We start from the raw sequence: 7,934 nt of genomic DNA, 5'->3' as shown, positions 1-7,934 counted from the left end.
CAAACTCCGAATCGAGTGATTTTTGAGTCTAAATTCAATAACTGGAAGAGATCTACAACTTTGATGAAGGAATAAGGACTAAAAAATGAGAGTATGTTGCTGAATTTGACGGACAGAATAGAGGAAGAAAGAGGACAGTGAGTGAGAGAGAGAAAATGAGTTGGGGTTTCCTTTATTCTGTTGAAGGGAATTGACGGTTTGACAACAAAGCAGTAATGTGGCACTCCCACATATGCCACGCAAGACAAGAAGAAAAATGAGAGATTAGCTTTTATTATGTATTTTCTATTCTATAATCTGGTTTAGATTACCAAAAGAAAATCAAAACATTTCGAAAACAAGATTCATATATAGTAATATGATAATATAATTCTCCAAATAATCTAGTATCATAAATAATTAATTAAACTCACCTTAAACAAGTTTAAAAATACCGGCTATTACAATCTACCACCCTTAAAATAAATTTCGTCCTCGAAATTTAAAAATATAAACTTTAAATAATTTCAAAACGAATACATAACATAAAACATTTCACAAATTTAGCTCCGAACTCATAACGAACTATAATATCTCAAACGAAAATTTTTCTAACTTTTTGCAATCTGAATCAATATACTTCGATCTTTCTCTTATAACCACTCAAATCTAAAACCCAATAGACTTCCACTTTTGCAAATTTCCCAACACTCAACCTTTAATTTCTCATTTTCTAATTCCTCAATTTTCAACTAACTAATAACCCAAATCAATTTCAATCATTCCCAAATATCTTCCTTAACCTCATATGCCATGGTATGAAGATCACGACAACTCTAAAATAACCTTGCTCTGTTACCATCTGTAACAACCCGCACTTCCGAGCTGTTAGCTAATCATACTTACCATTCATTAAACTCAATTAACACTTAATAACCTCGAATTAAATATTTACTCGCAGGGAAACAAAACCTTTTTACACGGTCCTGGACCTGTGGGTCGCGGCCCACAACCAATCATCCTCAATAACCAAATAACTTATTACATAATACCTTGCTCGACTTCTAAAGCAATATAATAATTTATTCACAAAGAAGTTTATATAACCGTAAATACAACCTCTGAACCATTACATCTAATTATAACCTTGATACCTAAATTCTTCCTTTTACTCCATTCCGAGATTTCCACACACTAACCTGCAAAGGGCGTAACTCATAGCTCCAAACTCCGAATCGAGTGATTTTTGAGTCTAAATTCAATAACTGGAAGAGATCTACAACTTTGATGAAGGAATAAGGACAAAAAAATGAGAGTATGTTGCTGAATTTGACGGACAGAATAGAGGAAGAAAGAGGACAGTGAGTGAGAGAGAGAAAATGAGTTGGGGTTTCCTTTATTCTGTTGAAGGGAATTGACGGTTTGACAACAAAGCAGTAATGTGGCACTCCCACACATGCCACGCAAGACAAGAAGAAAAATGAGAGATTAGCTTTTATTATGTATTTTCTATTCTATAATCTGGTTTAGATTACCAAAAGAAAATCAAAACATTTCGAAAACAAGATTCATATATAGTAATATGATAATATAATTCTCCAAATAATCTAGTATCATAAATAATTAATTAAACTCACCTTAAACAAGTTTAAAAATACCGGCTATTACAATCTACCACCCTTAAAATAAATTTCGGCCTCGAAATTTAAAAATATAAAACTTTAAATAATTTAAAAACGAATACATAACATAAAACATTTCACAAAATTTAGCTCCGAACTCATAACGAACTATAATATCTCAAAAGAAAAATTTTCTAACTTTCTGCAATCTGAATCAATATACTTCGATCTTCTCTTATAACCACTCAAATCTAAAACCCAATAGACTTTCCACTTTTGCAAATTTCCCAACACTCAACCTTTAATTTCTCATTTTCTAATTCCTCAATTTTCAACTAACTAATAACCCAAATCAATTTCAATCATTCCCAAATATCTTCCTTAACCTCATATGCCATGATATGAAGATCACGATAACTCTAAAATAACCTTGCTCTGATACAATCTGTAACAACCCGCACTTCCGAGCTGTTAGCTAATCATACTTACCATTCATTAAACTCAATAAACACTTAATAACCTCGAATTAAATATTTACTCGCAGCGGAAACAAAACCTTTTTACACGGTCCTGGATCTGTGGGTCAGGGCCCACAACCAATCATCCTCAATAACCAAATAACTTATTACATAGTACCTTGCTCGACTTCTAAAGCAATATAATAATTTACTCACAAAGAAGTTTATATAACCGTAAATACAACCTCTGAACCATTACATCTAATTATACCCTTGATACCTAAATTCTTCCTTTTACTCCATTCTGAGCTTTCCACACACGAACATGCAAAGGGCGTAACTCATAGCTTCGAACTCCGAATCGAGTGATTTTTGAGTCTAAATTCAATAACTGGAAGAGATCTACAACTTTGATGAAGGAATAAGGACTAAAAAATGAGAGTATGTTGCTGAATTTGACGGACAGAACAGAGGAAGAAAGAGGACAGTGAGTGAGAGAGAGAAAATGAGTTGGGGTTTCCTTTATTCTGTGAGGAATTGACGGTTTGAAACCAAGCAGTAATGTTGGCACTCCACATATTGCCACGCAAGACAAGAAGAAAAATGAGAGATTAGCTTTTATTATGTATTTTCTATTCTATAATCTGGTTTAGATTCAAAAGAAAATCAAAACATTTCGCAAACAAGATTCATATATAGTAATATGATAATATAATTATCCAAATAATCTAGTATCATAAATAATTAATTAAACTCACCTTAAACAAGTTTAAAAATACCGGCTATTACAATCTACCACCCTTAAAATAAATTTCGTCTCGAAATTTAAAAATATAAACAATATTTCAAAACGAATACATAACATAAAACATTTCACAAAATTTAGCTCCGAACTCATAACGAACTATAATATCTCAAACGAAAATTTTTCTAACTTTTTGCAATCTGAATCAATATACTTCGATCTTTCTCTATAACCACTCAAATCTAAAACCCATAGACTTTCCACTTTTGGAATTTCCAACACTCAACCTTTAATTTCTCATTTTCTAATTCCTCAATTTTCAACTAACTAATAACCCAAATCAATTTCAATCATTCCCAAATATCTTCCTTAACCTCATATGCCATGATATGAAGATCACGACATCTCTAAAATAACCTTGCTCTGATACCATCTGTAACAACCCGCACTTCCAAGCTGTTAGCTAATCATACTTACCATTCATTAAACTCAATTAACACTTAATAACCTCGAATTAAATATTTACTCGCAGCAGAAACAAAACCTTTTTACACGGTCCTGGACCTGTGGGTCAGGGCCCACAACCAATCATTCTCAATAACCAAATAACATATTACATAATACCTTGCTCGACTTCTAAAGCAATATAATAATTTATTCACAAATAAGTTTATATAACCGTAAATACAACCTCTGAACCATTATATCTAATTATAACCTTGATACCTAAATTCTTCCTTTTACTCCATTTCGAGCTTTCCACACACGAACCTGCAAGATCACTAACAATGAACTCTGCGCCCACCAGGACAGGTTCCAAGAACAAAATCAGAAAAACTGAGTACACACTGTCCAACCAGAACATCTTTTCAGTGGTTTAAAAACGTATTTACAAATTTAAACTTATCTTATGAAACAATTGTAATCAAGATTTTACAAGACATTTGCAATCAAAATACATCAAAGTCATAAATAAAGAAGTATATAACTAATATTTGAACATAGTTTGTAATGCTACTTCCATAGAACTAATACGATCTTCCGAAGTCAACTCTAACCTACTTTACGTCAATAAATCTATCCCACTTATGTGGGTCATACACAAAAACATTTAATCCATATGATCCAAAAACCTTGAATCCATATGCATATCATAGTTAACTCCTGCATAAATTACTAACAATTTCCTTGGTAATCATTGCCAAGATCGGCGCATGAACTCTATAACTTGGGTGAGTAAAACATTATTTCAGAAATTAAACTTTGAAATATCTTTCCACGAAATCATTCGAATACTCAAATACATATTCTATTTTTCTTTCAATATCATACTGGGGAAGAGAACACAAATAGAGTTGCCTTACAGGCGAATTCTCTAAGCTTTTTACAAGGGACGTCTCCCTCTTCCATTTTGTACTGCTTGCAAGACTTTTAGGTCATGACCCCACATAACGGAGCAATACCCGCTCCAGAGCAATACCCGCTCTAACACATAAAGAGCAATACTTGCTCTACGAATGTTGTTCGTCACTGCTTTAGCAGCTTCTTCCCCTCATAAAAACAGAATCATAAATTCATTTTTTCGAAAATTCAGATCCATAAATCTCAAATTCTCATAATAGAATCACTTTCGGGTATTAGATTCGCCCAAATTAAATTGCTTGCATAACATTCTAGTAACTTGGTATAAATTAGCCTTTATAAAAATTCTTTGGTTAAATCTCTTTCAATACCGACTTTAAAGAAACTATGCTTCAATTTCATAAAGGATTCTCCAAAACAAAACATTGCTTACCAAAAGATCATATCTCCAAATTAGAGTTTCTATTTTATATAAACCTTATATCCAATACACAAATGCTCTTTACGAAGAATAACCTTTCCATTTAATCCTATTTAGCAATCCATCAATTCACAAACATCTCCAATATATATTTCTTATCTTTACAAACCCATTTCAAGGATTCGAAATTCTCCAAAGACTACCTATGAATAATGGGATATATCTTTTAATCTGAAGTTCTCTTCCTTCCCAAAACACATTCATAAAGCTTACTTATAACTTTACAGATACATTCTAAATCTAATATTCCAATTGATATATTGCTGGCTCCAATAGTATTGTATAACCAAAGTTACTTCAAGAGGATATCTAAGGTGCTTCTAAATACTATAGTTTAATTATAATCTAGACTTCTTCTCCTTGCATACAAATAACATGATATTTAGTTTATGAACTTAGAAACTCTTATTCCCCAAAGCCGAAGGATAAAATCCTCAAAATTCATATCGGAAAAACTCCTTCCTTTGAAAACTTATATTATAGTCATAATGAGTCGCATCACAAACATCTATTTATAATTTACATACATAATCTAAATTCATAATTTGTCTAATAGATATATCGATTATACCTGATATCTCACTCTAGAATCAAATCCATTTATAACTTACATGTGCTTGAAATAACTCATACGCCTACTTTAGTGAAAACATAAAACATAACTTATAGCCAATAGAACTTAACCTGCGATTTAGTTCTACCTTTGTCTTAAAACTCATGAACATGTATTTTAGAAACCATATAGTACACAAATCACATTTTTAATACAACATAAGTTTAACTTATGAAAAAATATCAAGATCAACTTATATAGTTTATATGATCAATCGAAATATCAATAATATATTTGGAAAGTGGAAGGACATGTGTGTACCTCCTTTATTCTCCAATAATGCTCAGTTCCATATAACTCTTCAAGAGCTCAACATCTCCAAATCTATGATCAATCTCCAAGAGTTCTTAACATTGCTCACCCATATGATATCTGAATTCCACCATAGCCCAATTCTTTTCATAAACAAAAGTCAATAAATTTCCAAACGAACTTCAAGTTCATCCACTAATTCAAACTTTATAGCTATCTTTAACCATTTTGACTATTTTCTCAACATCATATTCACCTTACTAATCCAATAAACCAACTATAATATAATAGGTAACTAATTCCTCATTCGCATATAACACCCATATATGAAATACTTAGAATAAAACTCTTCTAATATCCTCCCACTATTGCAAATACAAATGATCTAAGAATACAAATTCTTTTCATAGTGAGAGCCTTTAATAAACATATTATACAACTTATAATCAGAATTTTATTTCCAAATCCAGAAATAATCACTTATAAACTACACAAAACAGATTCTTTTATTTGGGTTTGGAATAATATGAGAAGCAACCCAACAAGTATATAACTAAATTCGTTTCTTGACATCAAAGGTGAAGAAGAAGACATAAACTTCAGTTTATATTCCACAAGTTTAGAACTAAGGGATTTTGAATGTTGCAGAATCATGTCATCAAACAAAGATTAAAACTTTAAAACTTGCTATTAGAGACTTTAGTTGGAAATGCAACCATAACAAAACTGATTTACAAGGTCATTATCAAAGTTTCCCAACTGATTCTCGGATAAATTCATCAACTTAACATACTGCATCATTTCAATTTGGGGTTTTATGAATCAAAGAAATATATTGAAAAGGAACAAATGAAACAAAAGCTCACCACACTAATGTAATGATTCAAGGAGAAAAAAACCAATTGATTTGTATAACACCACCAGCAACCACGGCGACACAAACCCAGACAACATCGACAAACTTCCGACGAAGCTACAGCAGCAACGACGGTGTCGGAACACCAACCGGACAACAACATCAATACCAAAGCAGAGGAGAGAGAAAATTGAACTTAAAGAACCCACACAGCAACACCGAACAGCAGCAACGCATCAGAATTTCAGCAATAACACCAAACTTGCAAAGGGCGTAACTCATAGCTCCGAACTCCGAAACGAGTGATTTTTGAGTCTCAATTCAATAACTCGGAGAGATCTACATCTTTGATGAAGGAATAAGGACTAAAAAATGAGAGTATGTTGCTGAATTTGACGGACAGAACAGAGGAAGAAAGAGGACAGTGAGTGAGAGAGAGAAAATGAGTTGGGGTTTGGGGTTTCCTTTATTCTGTTGAAGGAAATTGAGGGTTTGACAACAAAGCAGTAATGTCACACTCCCACATATGCCACGCAAGACAAGAAGAAAAATGAGAGATTAGCTTTTATTATGTATTTTCTATTCTAAAATCTGGTTTAGATTACCAAAAGAAAATCAAAACATTTCGAAAACAAGATTCATATATAGTAATATAATAATATAATTCTCCGAATAATCTAGTTTCATAAATAATTAATCAAACTCACCTTAAACAAGTTTAAAATACCGGCTATTACAACGGCCTTCATCTTGTGTATCCATGGAGTGCCGAGAATGATGTCGTACGCGGACGGGTAATCCACAACGTTGAATTTGGTCGGCAGGTTGACGCCTTTGGCTAACGTTGGCAATGTTACTTCTCCGACAGTATGTTGAGCCTCTCCACTGAATCCTACCAAAACAGTAGATTTTTTAGTAATATCTTTATCGCACAAACCCATACCTTCGAGGACGCTTTTGAATATAATGTTGGTTGAGCTGCCCCCATTGACTAACACCCGCTTCAAGAAGCAATTACTGACAGTCAGGGATATGACTAGTCCATCGTGATGTTCTACGTCGCAAACGTCGTCGTCATCAAAGGTTATTGCCATCGCTTCGAGCTTGCGTTCGTCCGCTGACCTGCAAGATTTAAAAACAGCGGACGAGGGAGTACCCTATCTTGCTAGCCTTTGGGCTGCGTAATACATTAGTCCACATACATCAGACCCACCAGAAATAACGTTGATTACCTTTTACGTGCGTGGCGACGCAGGAGGGTCGGACTGCGCGGTATTTTCCTGAAGGACGCTTTACCTTTGTCGCTTAAGAGGTCTTTAAGGTGCCCCTTATTAAGCATGAACTTGACCTCTCGTCGCAACGCAATGCATTCTTCCGTCTTATGGCCATGGTCATGATGGAACTGACACCACCTTGTTTGATCTTTTTGCGCTTCCGGTCGGTCGCTCTTCTTTGGCCAACGGACGGGTGCTCCGATTTTGGATAAAGCATTTACGATGCCTCCAACATCGACGGAAAATCCGTAAGAGTCTAGATCTGGGAAGGTCGACGACTCCGTCCTTGCGT

The sequence above is a fragment of the Beta vulgaris genome, chromosome 6 (assembly GCF_026745355.1).
Source record: "Beta vulgaris subsp. vulgaris cultivar EL10 chromosome 6, EL10.2, whole genome shotgun sequence".
Taxonomy (NCBI): Eukaryota; Viridiplantae; Streptophyta; class Magnoliopsida; order Caryophyllales; family Amaranthaceae; genus Beta; species Beta vulgaris.
The sequence above is the reverse complement of the archived record's forward strand: the minus strand, read 5'-3'. Positions refer to the sequence as shown.